This window comes from Symsagittifera roscoffensis, chromosome 7 (genome assembly GCF_963678635.1).
Source record: "Symsagittifera roscoffensis chromosome 7, txSymRosc1.1, whole genome shotgun sequence".
In the NCBI taxonomy this organism is placed as follows: domain Eukaryota; kingdom Metazoa; phylum Xenacoelomorpha; order Acoela; family Convolutidae; genus Symsagittifera; species Symsagittifera roscoffensis.
Window position 1 is genome coordinate 25,025,722 of NC_087068.1, and position 14,791 is coordinate 25,040,512.

Consider the following 14,791-nt stretch of genomic DNA (forward strand, 5'->3'; position numbering starts at 1 on the left):
ATAACGGCGCACACGGACGATTAACCTATGACCTACACGATAAACATTGGATACCACACATTGGTATAAATAACCCATCAAACTGCAAAGCAGACACAAAAAATAAAGGATACCAAGAAATAATGTTTTTCGATTGGAAAATACAACTCGAAAAAATACAACTAACACGAGATTTATCAGATAATACAATGATCTATCAAGGAATCCGATTACCTTGTAAAAATGATCAAGGTTATTGCGACCCTACAACGAGAACACAAGCAACAATTGTTTGGTTCCCCGAAGATACATGTACAACATTTCAAGTAGCAAGAATACACGCTCGTATGATAAAATTTCACGAAAAATACTTTATACAATCAATTCCATATGAACAAGTACATCCATCACGAAAACAAAGTACTAATTTTAGAAACATACACAATATAGAAAATAAATTGACACGTTTTCAAATATATCAAGAAACAGAACTTGCATGTAAATACAGGAATCCACTTCACAGAACACAATACTCTGAAATATTAGTTGAATACGAAAAAGGATTCGACATGACCACTGGAAAAATAAAACTTGACCCATATGCCACAGGTCATCCTCCAAACGAAGGAACATCCTATATACCAGTTAATTTTGAAAAAAGCAACGGACAACCTGGTGGACATCTAAAACCCCATGACACCAGAAGCACACGCTTACAAGAATTATCACTAATGAATACTACATATTTCGGTAATATCCACTATGATATTCATTTAGATATGAAACTAGATTATACAATTAGCCGAATTTTTCAAGAAATGTCACTCTCCGAATTAGAAACACTACACCAACTATGCGAATTAGAACGAACACAAATATTACAATCACTTGCACTAGCAGTATTAAAAATACCCTATGCAGGATACTTATTATCTGGAAATAGATCAAATTTTTTAGACTATGAAGGAAACATCTTATGGTTTTACACTTGTACTAAAAAAGTATCACCACTATACGTTTTTGAAGATAAACGATGTTATAAAAGAATCCCTATCTTTTATAAGAATAAAGTACATTTCGTGGATACACTTTCACGAAGAACCTATTTCTGGGATACCGCAGTCCCATGTGGATCAGAAAACAGCCACAATGTAGTACAACTAAACCCTGATGAAAATAAATATTATCTTCTCACTCCATATCCCACATTAATGCAATCACTCAAAAAATTTTCACCAGAAAGCATTCGCGCTATTGCTCGAAACCCAAATATAGACTTACAATCAATACGAATCTATTCAAAATCAGATATTCAACATCACATTAGAACACAACAATTCCAAGAATTATTAACACAAATGGACACTATACAAAGACAATCAATAGACCAAAATTTACGCAAACAAAAGACGAGATGTTCAATGTTTTAGAAAAATATCACCAAATACTTCAGAACGAAAATCTGAAGGCCGCCCCCGATAAATCACACTTCTTTTTGACAAGAGTTAAATTCTTAGGACATAATATAGAAAGAAAAACAATCACTCCATTGAAATCACGCATTGACGCTATTCAAAAACTTCAACCACCAACAAATAAAAAGAAAATCCAAGAATTTCTTGGAATGTTAAACTTTTTAAGTAAATATGTTTATAAAATGCAATTATATCTACGACCATTTTATAACATCCTTAGACAACAAAATAATTTTGAATGGAACACAGAACATCAAACACGATTTGAAGAAATAAAGAAACTTTTAACTGAACAAATTTCAAACACAATTCCAGATTCAAATCAACCATTTTATGCAATGTGCGATGCTTCGAACTTTGGCATCGGTGCAGCACTATTACAATCACATAATGGTACAAATAAAATGAACCTCATATCAGCAAATTCTCGATTATTCACTCAAGCAGAGCTACGACTCTCAACTCTAATGAGAGAATGTACAGCCATAATATATACACTGACAGAATATGAATTTCTGATACTTGGATCAAAACACCCCACAGTTTTATTCACAGACCATAAACCAATCATCTTTCTCTTTACACAAAAATCTAACCCAAACCACCGAGTTTACAGATTTCAACTAATTCTAATGAAATTTCCAAACTTACATATAGTTTGGACTGCAGGAAAAAATCTTGCATTACCAGACACCTTAAGTCGAAATACACCACCTGAATTACTTACTCGAAAAACAACAGTTGAAATACCCAAAAACATAAAATTCTACCTTGCAGAAAACGAAACATCACCCCGATTGGAATGCAAATATGCAGTAAAAACTGATATTGAACAATCACAAATAAATAGTTTACAACATTTCCCACTTTATTTAGATTGTCAAAATAATCATTATGAAGTTGATCTACTTGGAACATCAACTTTCAAACCAATCCCATATTCTCAATGGATAAAAAATAACACCCAACAAAAACGAACAAAACAACACCCACCTAAGAAAGACCATTTTCCACTAATTGAAAAAGAAAATTTAACTGATAAAATAAATTTATCAGGACCACAAACAAATGATTCAAAATACACAATAAATCAAGTTTTTGACCTCCACGACCCACTTGATACAATACCCTTATCTAAATTCGAAATTGAAAACATTTTTCTCCCTCCAACAGAAACAATTACAATTTCAACACTGAAACAATATCAAAATCTTGACCCGATAATTAGACAACTAAAATCATGGCACAAATATAAAACTAAACCTGTCAAGGCAGATTCAACCATTCTAGGAAACAAAACACTCCTCCGATACTTTCGCAAATTTAACAACACAACAATTAACGAAAATACAGACCTTTTAGAGTATAACCTGAATGAATCTACAGTTCCCTGTCTCCCTTTAAGTATGATTCTTATAGCTTTTAATATTTCACATACACAAAATATTAAAGGACACTCTGGATCAGAAAAAACATATTCAAATTTTATACAAAATTTTTACTTCCCAAATGCACCAATTTGGATAAAAGTACTATGCAATGATTGTATAGTATGTCAACTAAATAAACCTTACCCAAATCAAAAACAAATAGCACAAAAACAAGATTTTAAAGGACAAAGTTTGTACTTTAATCATCGTATCTCATTTGATACCAAAGGACCAATTTCACCCTCATCCGAAGGAAACTCCTACATTATGGTAATTGTTGACGCATTTACACATTATGTAGCACTTAACCCAGTACCACATTGTAACGCTTATTACGCTTACACAACACTCTATGAACACTGGATAGCAAAATTCGGACTACCAGAAATTTTAGTTACAGACAACGGTACAGAATTCATAAATAATGAAATTATCACACTATGTCATTTATATAACATTAAACACAAACCACGTACATCTCATGCACCTTGGACAAACGGCTTAGTCGAAGGTATGAACCGTTCATTACAAGAATATCTTAGATGTATCATCAACGGAAATGATACAAAATATACCGAATGGTCAGCAGATGTAAAATTATTTCCCTTAGCATATAATTCACAAATTACGACAACTTTAGGAATGTCACCATACGAAATGGTTTTTAACCAAAAGCCACGCAAACCAATAATGTTTACAGCAAATTCTCATAAAAACGCACAAGGTTATTGTCAACCAAATAAAGACTCAATTTGTTATAACCTACCTTTACATACACACGATGAAGATCATTTTCATCACCCACAAATTCTTAAACTAGCCTCCGGTACACACACCGAATGGATTCTAAATAGAGATAAAAAACACAATGAAATTTATCAAAAAATAACAAAAAAGTTATTACAAAGACAAAACATTAATGAACAAATCAATTCACGTTTTACACCAGCCTCCGAATTAAAAATTGGAACATTTGTTTTAATACCTAATTTTAATACTCAAAAGGGAATTTCTAAAAAATTACAACCCCTTCGAAAAGGACCATACCAAATAATTGCAAGACCCACTGAGGTCACATATAAAATTACCGACTCAAACAAAAAAGAAATCGTTCAACATCGAAACAACCTATTACCTTATTACCCAAAAGAATACGCACTCCGCGAATTAACTCAATTATATTCTTTCACAGGATTAAAAATCATTCAAAATGAACCACATCTGAAAAACACAGAACAAAATGATAACCCCACCGAAAATCAAAACACAAAACCAACCGCCACCAAAAACAATACACAAAACCATAAAGAATCCCCAAAACAAAGAAAAAATAGAAAAATGACCGAACAAATAATACCCCAAGAACAGATCGACAAATCAGAAAATCGAAAAACAACAAGACTCCGAAATCAACCACGTAAAAACTATAAAATATTCATCCCCCAATCTAAAATTTTAAAGAAAGTGGAATTTCAAAAGTAATTTTAACATTATACTTCACAACCTTGAAACCTCCGAAACATTTTTCATTTACATTTTTCAAAATAACATGCTGACAAGTACGCAATAATTCTAGTTCAAAATAGACCAATAGGATTCATCCAATCCGTCACTTTCTCTAACTCAAACTAAGACCAATTAGACGAATCATATAGAACTCCAGGCACATCTATAACTATAACTTTACGACCTCCAGGTCAAAAATAAGCAAACCACTCCAACTTGACAACTAAAATAAATATCACCATAATACCATACCCCTCCCTTATCTAATAACCCAAAGATCAACAATATTTCCCCAACTCAGACCACGAATACCCCCAAAACAAATTTGTTAACTTAGCCTAAAGTAACAAAATGAACATTTTAATTAGCCTAAAGTATAAAAATCTCACCATACCCCGGATCATTTGACAAACAAAAATAAAGAAAAAGACGACCTCCCGATCACCATGAAAATTGCCCCCAACAATTTTTTACAAAACTCAACCCACTTGTCAAAAAACTAATAAATAATCCGACCACACTTGAAAATCGCCTCAAACAGCAAAAAATATTCGACCAAGAGATCATTTCTTAAATGCTCTTCTCTCAATCAGTTACTCAAATACTCATAAATCTTAAACATTTTTTTACAATACTTGAAACCTTTATAATATTTCTTTTTGATATACTTGAATCTTTTCTAATAATCCTAATCATTTTTTGTAACATTTTTTTAATTTTCTACACTATTCTCGAACTATTCCTCCAACTTTCCAAAACCCTTGATTATATCCACAGGTACGATTTATACAACTTGTCTAAATGATACGAACAATTTTCAGTAGAACTGATATTTTTTTATTGTTTGTAATTTTCATAACATTTTTATCATCCCTCATTTTGACAATATGCAAATGTATAAAGAAAGCAATTATCACATTTGCCCTAGCAACAATTTTTCTAATTATTTTTTTGGAAGAATATTATAATAAACATAAACCTTCCCACTAAAGTAACAATTCAAAAATCCATCAAAAATTGCTACCCAACAGTCACAGAATCAGTCTTCACCGACATCATCCCAAGATAACCCAACACCACCTTCAACTACTCAAAATCCTCAAACATCTACACGAATTTCTTTTCAAGACAATCCATACACTTTTGAAGAACGACATGCTCGTTTATCAGAACCACTAGAACCAGTTCAACGACAAGCACCTCTCAGCGAACCAACATATAACCTATACCCAACACTACCACAAGAACTAAGTAGAATAAGAAATCCTAGTCAAAACCAAAATACAGTCGAAATAAATAGACAAATTATACATCCTCGACGAAACAGAAATTTTCAAACTCCCCGAGTTCATTTTGATATACCTCAATCCCCATCACAAAACACTCCAGAAAACCCCATTGGTATATTACCAGAAACCCCTACGCTTCTTTCACAACGTAGCACCTCAAGCCTACCATCAGATTACTTAGGTTCAACACCAACATCTGAACAAATACGTGAAAATCCCTTTAACCCCCCAAACCAGGCATCACGACTACCATATTGGACAACACATTCATTTACACAAGGTGAATTAAATTTAGTCAATAATCCAATAGATATTTCTACGGATACAAAAACATCCTCATCACTACCAGAAACATTATCACTACCATCAACACCATCAATAAGCCAGATTTCACCACCACCTTTTAACTTAAATTTTCCAAATAATCTCGACGCCAGATATCGAGAACAATCATCAATAAATATTCCTTTAAGACTAGATTGGAATACATTTACAGCACCTCCACCATTATTTGGACAACATCAAGAAAGTAACCGCCTTCATAACTGGGCACTTAATAGATTACAATATCGCCAAGATATTCACAACGATATCCGTGATCACAATATTCAAATACTCCAACAAAACAGTTTACAATTAAAGTTTGAAATCACAGTTAAGTTAAACAATATTACCCAACATCCCTACCCATTAAACCCACCTAACATAACAGCTCAATCACTACCACCACCGTTTATAACTACTGAAGTAATATACAAATACGACAGATATACCAAAAACACAATTGGCTACATTACATTTTATAATCCATACTCAGGATTATCATACACATGTATATTCTAAAATTATTAATTTTTCTCCAACTCCTTTTTCTAGTAATCTCAAATCAAAACATAAACCCTTCCCCTCGTACAGGACCACAAGATTTATTAGTAACACATTACGATTGTGAAGAAAATGAACAAAAAACACTACACAAATATGCAATAAATCAAGTATCACAATGTGAAACAGAACCACAAACTATAGAAACCACAAATGTAATAGCAACACTCTATTCAAAAGCCCGAGCAACAACAGTTACAGGTTATAAATTAACAGCAACATTTTCCGAAAAGAAAGTACATTGTTCACAAGTCTCGAACGGAAACAAAAACCGACTTGACCATGAATCATTCTATCAGAGTAATATAGAACGTCTTTTACATCTCAATCCCGACGATTGTAAAAATGAATTACTTAGACTAAACATCACACAAAATAAAAACTCCGAAAGAAAGTTAGTTAACTTTCAAGTTTTTTCAGACTCTGTACATCAATCACAACTTGAAAGACACCAAGGACATATAAAACTAGACGAAAAATACCCGTATAACGGCGCACACGGACGATTAACCTATGACCTACACGATAAACATTGGATACCACACATTGGTATAAATAACCCATCAAACTGCAAAGCAGACACAAAAAATAAAGGATACCAAGAAATAATGTTTTTCGATTGGAAAATACAACTCGAAAAAATACAACTAACACGAGATTTATCAGATAATACAATGATCTATCAAGGAATCCGATTACCTTGTAAAAATGATCAAGGTTATTGCGACCCTACAACGAGAACACAAGCAACAATTGTTTGGTTCCCCGAAGATACATGTACAACATTTCAAGTAGCAAGAATACACGCTCGTATGATAAAATTTCACGAAAAATACTTTATACAATCAATTCCATATGAACAAGTACATCCATCACGAAAACAAAGTACTAATTTTAGAAACATACACAATATAGAAAATAAATTGACACGTTTTCAAATATATCAAGAAACAGAACTTGCATGTAAATACAGGAATCCACTTCACAGAACACAATACTCTGAAATATTAGTTGAATACGAAAAAGGATTCGACATGACCACTGGAAAAATAAAACTTGACCCATATGCCACAGGTCATCCTCCAAACGAAGGAACATCCTATATACCAGTTAATTTTGAAAAAAGCAACGGACAACCTGGTGGACATCTAAAACCCCATGACACCAGAAGCACACGCTTACAAGAATTATCACTAATGAATACTACATATTTCGGTAATATCCACTATGATATTCATTTAGATATGAAACTAGATTATACAATTAGCCGAATTTTTCAAGAAATGTCACTCTCCGAATTAGAAACACTACACCAACTATGCGAATTAGAACGAACACAAATATTACAATCACTTGCACTAGCAGTATTAAAAATACCCTATGCAGGATACTTATTATCTGGAAATAGATCAAATTTTTTAGACTATGAAGGAAACATCTTATGGTTTTACACTTGTACTAAAAAAGTATCACCACTATACGTTTTTGAAGATAAACGATGTTATAAAAGAATCCCTATCTTTTATAAGAATAAAGTACATTTCGTGGATACACTTTCACGAAGAACCTATTTCTGGGATACCGCAGTCCCATGTGGATCAGAAAACAGCCACAATGTAGTACAACTAAACCCTGATGAAAATAAATATTATCTTCTCACTCCATATCCCACATTAATGCAATCACTCAAAAAATTTTCACCAGAAAGCATTCGCGCTATTGCTCGAAACCCAAATATAGACTTACAATCAATACGAATCTATTCAAAATCAGATATTCAACATCACATTAGAACACAACAATTCCAAGAATTATTAACACAAATGGACACTATACAAAGACAATCAATAGACCAAAATTTACGCAAACTTGCGGAAACCGCAGGATTTGCCGATATCTACACGCAAGACTATAGCGGATATTTTAAAGACATTAAAGATTATATATATCTAAACGGTGAAAAATACCGTCCCCAAGATATATCACCAATTAACATTTTTAGCTTTGTTACACTCAAAAATGAGATCCTCGATTTTCTAGGATGGCCCTACTACATCTTAGAAAAATTGACTATTTTATACGCAATGTTTAACTTTATTGGATTTCTTTTCTCACTTTTAAAAGGAATCTACAACACATGTGCTATACACACACAAGTAAACAGACAAGCAAGCGTAGCACGCATACTCTTTGCAGGATTTTTTGGAATCTTTTCTACATCTATAAACAAAATTCTTTTAGACGCACAAATAAAAGAATATAACACAAAAATAGCAACACGACAAAATACATACGACGAAGAACATAACAATGTAGACATAACGCCAACGGCACCACAATTACCACCCCTACCAAATAACCATCCACTATCCCTAGTCCCACGAAATTTTCGAAATTTAGCCATCACACATAATCCAAATTTTCGACTCACCACATCACAAAGTCCCATCCAACATATAATGACACACCAGTCACAAGATCATAATACTTATGAACAAATTATTGAACAACCCCATACCACCGCTTTTCAGTCTCAAAATAATCATTTTTTTAGCCCACGATGAGCCGCCAACTTGGATCACTACACCGATCAAATTCCCACCCAACCAATCTTACCTCTCCAATCCCAATAATACCACTTTTTGCTTTTCCGCCACCCGATTTTCCATCTAGTAATGTAACATCAGGCATGAATTCCGACACTAATTCACACATCTCAGTTTTATATTCCATCTCACAACTCAATAACCCGAATATTGAAACCCCCGATGAATTTGCCGACTCAGAACCATCCCCATCCAATAATTTTCATAACTCTTCTAATTTTTCTCAACCCCCTTTTCAACCCATATTATCCAATAACCCTGACCCAATCACTTCCACACCCTCTTATGCTTCCCAAGTTACCCCAACCTACTCCTCACTTCATTCTGACCAATCATCTCATTCTCCAGACACCCCCCGAATCTCCCCAGAGCTAGATAATTTTATTACCCTTCAACAACAACCCTACCACCTCCATACCCCAACAATAAACCAAATCTCCTCCACAATAAATTCATCCAACCCCCCTACCCCTACACCCTCTTCAAATTATACTGAATCATTAGCACCATCATCCACATCAACTGAATCTTCACTCAACACTAATAGAGCTTACCGCACTTTTAAAAGAAAGTTCCCCCACCATCCTTTCCCAGCAAAACCAGGAACAGCCCGTGAATACATCAACCACCCCAAGCATACTAACACAAAAGAATTTTTAGCCATCACCTTACCCTCATTCCCACAATACACCTTAAACACCCCCCACGACACTAACGAAACACGCAACTTTGTAGATGAATACGTTTTAATGCCCACTCTCTCTTGGACCTCATATTATCATTTTACTAACCCTCTTTGCTTACCTTTATCTAACACTCACATCGATATAGAGCGAAATACGGACATGCTATATCGACTCACTACACCACTAACCGCTAGACAATTTACTTACGTTGGATATAAAAAATCACTAAAAACACACACTGCACCTAGAGCTAACGAATATACACTCGAATACTATGATCACAACATCATCAGAGCTAACCAAGATCAATTCTTAGACGACGATCGCTTCGCTAATCCACAAATTACCGAAAAATTTTTCATCAAGACACCATATATATTTACACTAAACATCTTCGACCGAAAGTTTGATCACATTATTTCAGAAGCACTAACAGACACACAAGCATACGAAAGTTTTAAAGAACGCTTCCAAATATTTTCACTAACCTTTCATTTCCTTACACCACACGAAAGAGATTTACACTGCTCACACGATATTATGTTGCGCACTAAACAAACCCACACATATAGTTATTATCGCTTCATCCAAAATCACTTTGACCTACACACACCCTCTAGACAACCACACCATCGTTTTCAATTCATTAATTCCAAATACACTTCACCATTTTTCCTAAATTTCACATATTGCATTAAAGATACTAACCTTCATGGTATTCTTCGCAATTATGATCCCATAACCCAAATGTACATCTTCTGTCCCATCACCAAGACCTTCAACGCCGAAGAATCCCGACCCTTCCTTATCCCGCACGAGTTTGTACAACCTATAGAAATCCCAATTTTAGAATTCATCCACAACACTAAATTCAATCACAAATTATATAATCTAATCCAAAACACACCTTATGAGTTTGCAGTTGGCACTGAAGAACTAACCACTATTAAGGCACTTCAATTGCTTTGGCCACTGCTTCAGACTAAAAATATCATCCGCATCTTAGCTAAACTACTAACAAATTCCGATCTCATCCACGACATCTTCCCCCACGGTTTTTTCCCCGACGACTAACAGGTAAGTATGAATTAAATGAATATTACTAACTAATTAAAATATTAAAAAACTCACCATACTTTATCCATGTTTTCTTTAGATTTTTAGCCTTCATCCGACAATTGCCTACAAAAACCTCAAAAGACAAATAAAAATCGCAAACTTCATCAAACAGATTTCAAAAATTCTATTAATCTCTTACACTTATAAATTTATAAATTTAATACCAATGCAGTAAATTCATTTCTAAAATTTTCCCCACAAGCAGTAAATCTAATTATGATGAAAATTTGTAACTTAAAATTCCCCCATAACTAGCAGTAAATTTCCAAATTCTATGCAGTAAATTAATAAAATGCAAATGCAGTACTAACCTTTTGATATTCTCATTCATTCGCACAGAAATTCTATCCACACTCGCACAGCTCGCCCACGAAGAATTGTTTAAAATAATGAATTTCAGTTTCAAGTTTTCACACTCAACAACTCTAACATATAATAACATGTTTCAAACCTTCCTTTAACCCGGTTGGAAAGGAATCATATACTAAACAAAACTAACCAACGCAGCTTACTAAATACCACAAATCATAGAATAACAGCATGACTAAGAAAAGGAAACCAACGGTACCCAAACCGGATTAACCCAGTTTAAAACTGGATAATTTATTCTTTTGAAGACTATTATAAAGTCTAAGAAAGAAATAATAAAACACAAAAAAGTCGAAAGACAAACCCATACCACGAACAATTTGCTTTTTGGAAAAAGGACATAACCAACAAGACATAAGAAAAACCACAACAAACCCAACACTCCTGGCAACATACTCCCACTCCTGGCCTAACCCACCAGGAAGGACGTCCTGAGCATGCTCTATAGCCGGCCTAACCCACCGCGCTACATCCACGCTTTGTGACCACACCTCTATTTTTAATAAGAGCTACTCAAGGGTGAGTAACTCTTCAAAATAACCGAACTAAAACAAAAAGCTTTTGTGAAAACAACTAACTAAAATCATAATTAAAAAATATTAAACTAATAAATGTTTTATAAAATGTAAATTACATTATGCAATACATAGATCAGAATATAACACCAAGGACGAACATCTAAAGACAAAACGACCCCACTACACTCGAGAGAGAATGGCCAACCACAATCGATATGCCACTCACAATCACAACTCAAAGGATTTAGAGTACGACTTGACTTCGCAGAAAAGGACTTCATTGAACTAGACCAATGACCACCTCGATGTTCAAGTATACGTACAGATCCGAGTAACCAGGCATCGCCTCCACGCACAATCTCCACGCCATTCCCAAACTAGATCAGACACAAAAGAAGTTCTCCACGCAGAACAGAAAAACCTGACATAGCCAACCATTCTGAAATCAGATTTGAGTTTGTTGCAAAGACTTAGTCGTTGTCACTAGAAGACACAACGTCTTATGTCTCTAACTCCAGCTTCCTGGAACTTCTTTAACAAAGAGGAAACGGAAGAAAATGATGTTCGCCAAAAACCAACGTCCATCATCCATCCTTCGAATCGCAGAAGAACTATTCTAAAAAACTCTGTAAAACCCGGATGGGTGGAACCTGATCTAAACTACATTTTATGATTGGATAAATTAGATATTTTACCAATGTAAAGTATTTAATATTAACCAATCATGATCCATCTAACTAACAACCCACTTATTTGTAAGTGCTGAAGTTACTTGTAATTTCAGCACCAGAGAGATTTGAATTTAACTTAGAAATTAGTTGGACTCTCCCGAGCACTTCAGCAGCCGCAATAAACCAGTATACCCTAGATCTATTGAGCCTAGCAGAGACTAGTTAAACAACCTGAGACTAGATAGTATAAGAGTAAGATTAGGATCGGTATTAGACTAAGAAGTTGCACGAATCTATCCGGCCGAAAATAAGATAGCGTGACGAGCAGACGGTGTACCCTATCCGAAATTACTCTATGAGTTATACACTCCAGTCCTAACTCAATAGCAATCTTACCGGAGTGGCACTAGTATCAAAGCCATAGTGAGACAAAACTGAAAACTATATGAATAAAAACCGCTCATGCGCTAATTGCATATCGGTTCAACATCAATTAGCTGAAGGCACACTTGTACAAGCAAAGCAGTAAACGCTCAGAATTATCTCCCAATGAAGAAAATTAGACCAGATTGCTAAATTTGAAATCTTACGGAGGATTCGATAGCAAAATAGGGACTAGATATTTCTTCTGCAGATGAGAAGGTCACTTCAGGATGTACGATCCGCTATTTTATCGTGTGACTAAGCAGAGAATTGACCACACAAAAATTCGAAAAGAAGCTTAGGCTCGAAAAAGAAAGACCGAAGCTGAGAAGCATATTTCGGTCTTGAGCAGGACAGAGAATGAATTAAAGACAATTCATGAAAAAGGTTCAGCTGCTAAATCAAAAAAAAATGTTAACAAGAAAGCCCTATAAAATTGCTAAGATTGGCAGCAGGATCACGTCGATAATAACTGTTGCAGGACTTGGCGTCACAAGAAAATTCAGTGAAATCCGTGATCAAAAATTTTTGCACAGTGAAGTCGATGCCGAGCTTAGTGAACCCTCAAACATCTTTGAAGGTAATATGGGCACTTCTGAAAACACTACGAAGGAAGACAATTATAATCAAAGATAGATAAAGGGTCCCATCAAGTCGTGCGGGACAACAAGACAGTATCAACATCTACACAGAAATATTGGCAGATTTTCATAGGGCAAAAGGAGTTGATGGAGCAATCCGGGCTGCGGTGTTCGACTCATGATTCGACCGAAATGGTCGAACGATGTCCGGTTTCAGCTTTTTCAGTCAAACGATGTCCGATTTCGACTTTTTGAGTCGAACGATGTCCGTTTTCGACTTTATTCGACTTTACCGGACATTGTTCGACTTTATTCGACTTTGTTCGACTATACTGGACATTGTTCGACTTTGTTCGGCTTTGTTCGACTTTACCGGACCTTGTTCGACTAAATTTTTTGCTTAAGCAGAATGAAGCAGAAGCCGACGTTTTTGTTAGAAACGAGACAAACTGATTGTTGAAGGGTTTTGCAAGATACAGAAGCCCCTTTGAGCATGTAATCTGGAAAAAACTGGCCAGAAGTGTGATTCAACCAAGGGCAAGAAACTATGGATGAGCTACAGGGTTGTGGAAACTTTAAACGAGTCTGATAATTTCATTATGGGAAAAAGCTTCATCAAGAATTTTGTCAAAACAATTAATCTCAGTAACGCAAAATCCACGACTCGTTATCCAGAGAGAAAATACGTCGTGAAAAAAAAGTATATTTGACCATGATAAAGGAGCAAAAGGTGCGTCTCGATGACCAAGAGCGGCCTTTGCATGAGTCAATTACTGAAAAACCTTGATACCTCAATTCCAGCTCAGAGTGGAAAAAAACTGGCTTACGCTGTGAAATCAAAATATTAAATCTTTGAAAATTTTCAAATTTTTGAGGTTCTTTATTGTATAAATGCGGTTCTTGGTTGTCTTGACTTTGAAACGTCTGGAAAAAATTGAAAATTCATCATGATAAAATAATTCACTTGACTCTGAGATGAATGATGGACTTTTTAGCTGTTTGCATTTTTGTGACATACACACACAGGATGAACTAAATATAGATAAACCAGTTTTTCCTCAGGTAGAACACTCAAGATAAAACTTTTGATTGAATTTGTCGAGGCCATTAAAGTTGTACTAGATCAAAATCAGGATGTATTTTTCAGACATAGGGCAGATATCGGTTTTTGCATTTCTGTTTAACATGAAAATCCCCACTACCACAAGTTAGATGAATAAAGAAAAAAAGAAGGGTTACTAAAGCAGTATGATA

The 14,791-nt window shown here is 34.8% G+C and overlaps 2 protein-coding genes across 5 annotated transcripts in view; both read left to right on the plus strand.

Annotated features, from left to right (window-relative positions):
* Positions 1 to 14,791, plus strand: part of LOC134851365 (small ribosomal subunit protein eS8-like) — a 478,345-nt gene that overhangs the window by 398,105 nt on the left and 65,449 nt on the right. The gene's annotated exons all lie outside the window — the stretch shown is intronic.
* The window catches only part of LOC134851362 (uncharacterized), a 78,449-nt gene continuing 71,630 nt past the window's right edge, over positions 7,973 to 14,791 (plus strand). Inside the window, exon 1 of the mRNA XM_063867413.1 lies at positions 7,973 to 7,977. The gene's annotated coding sequence lies outside the window, so the exon portion shown is untranslated. The remainder of the gene's footprint in view (positions 7,978 to 14,791) is intronic.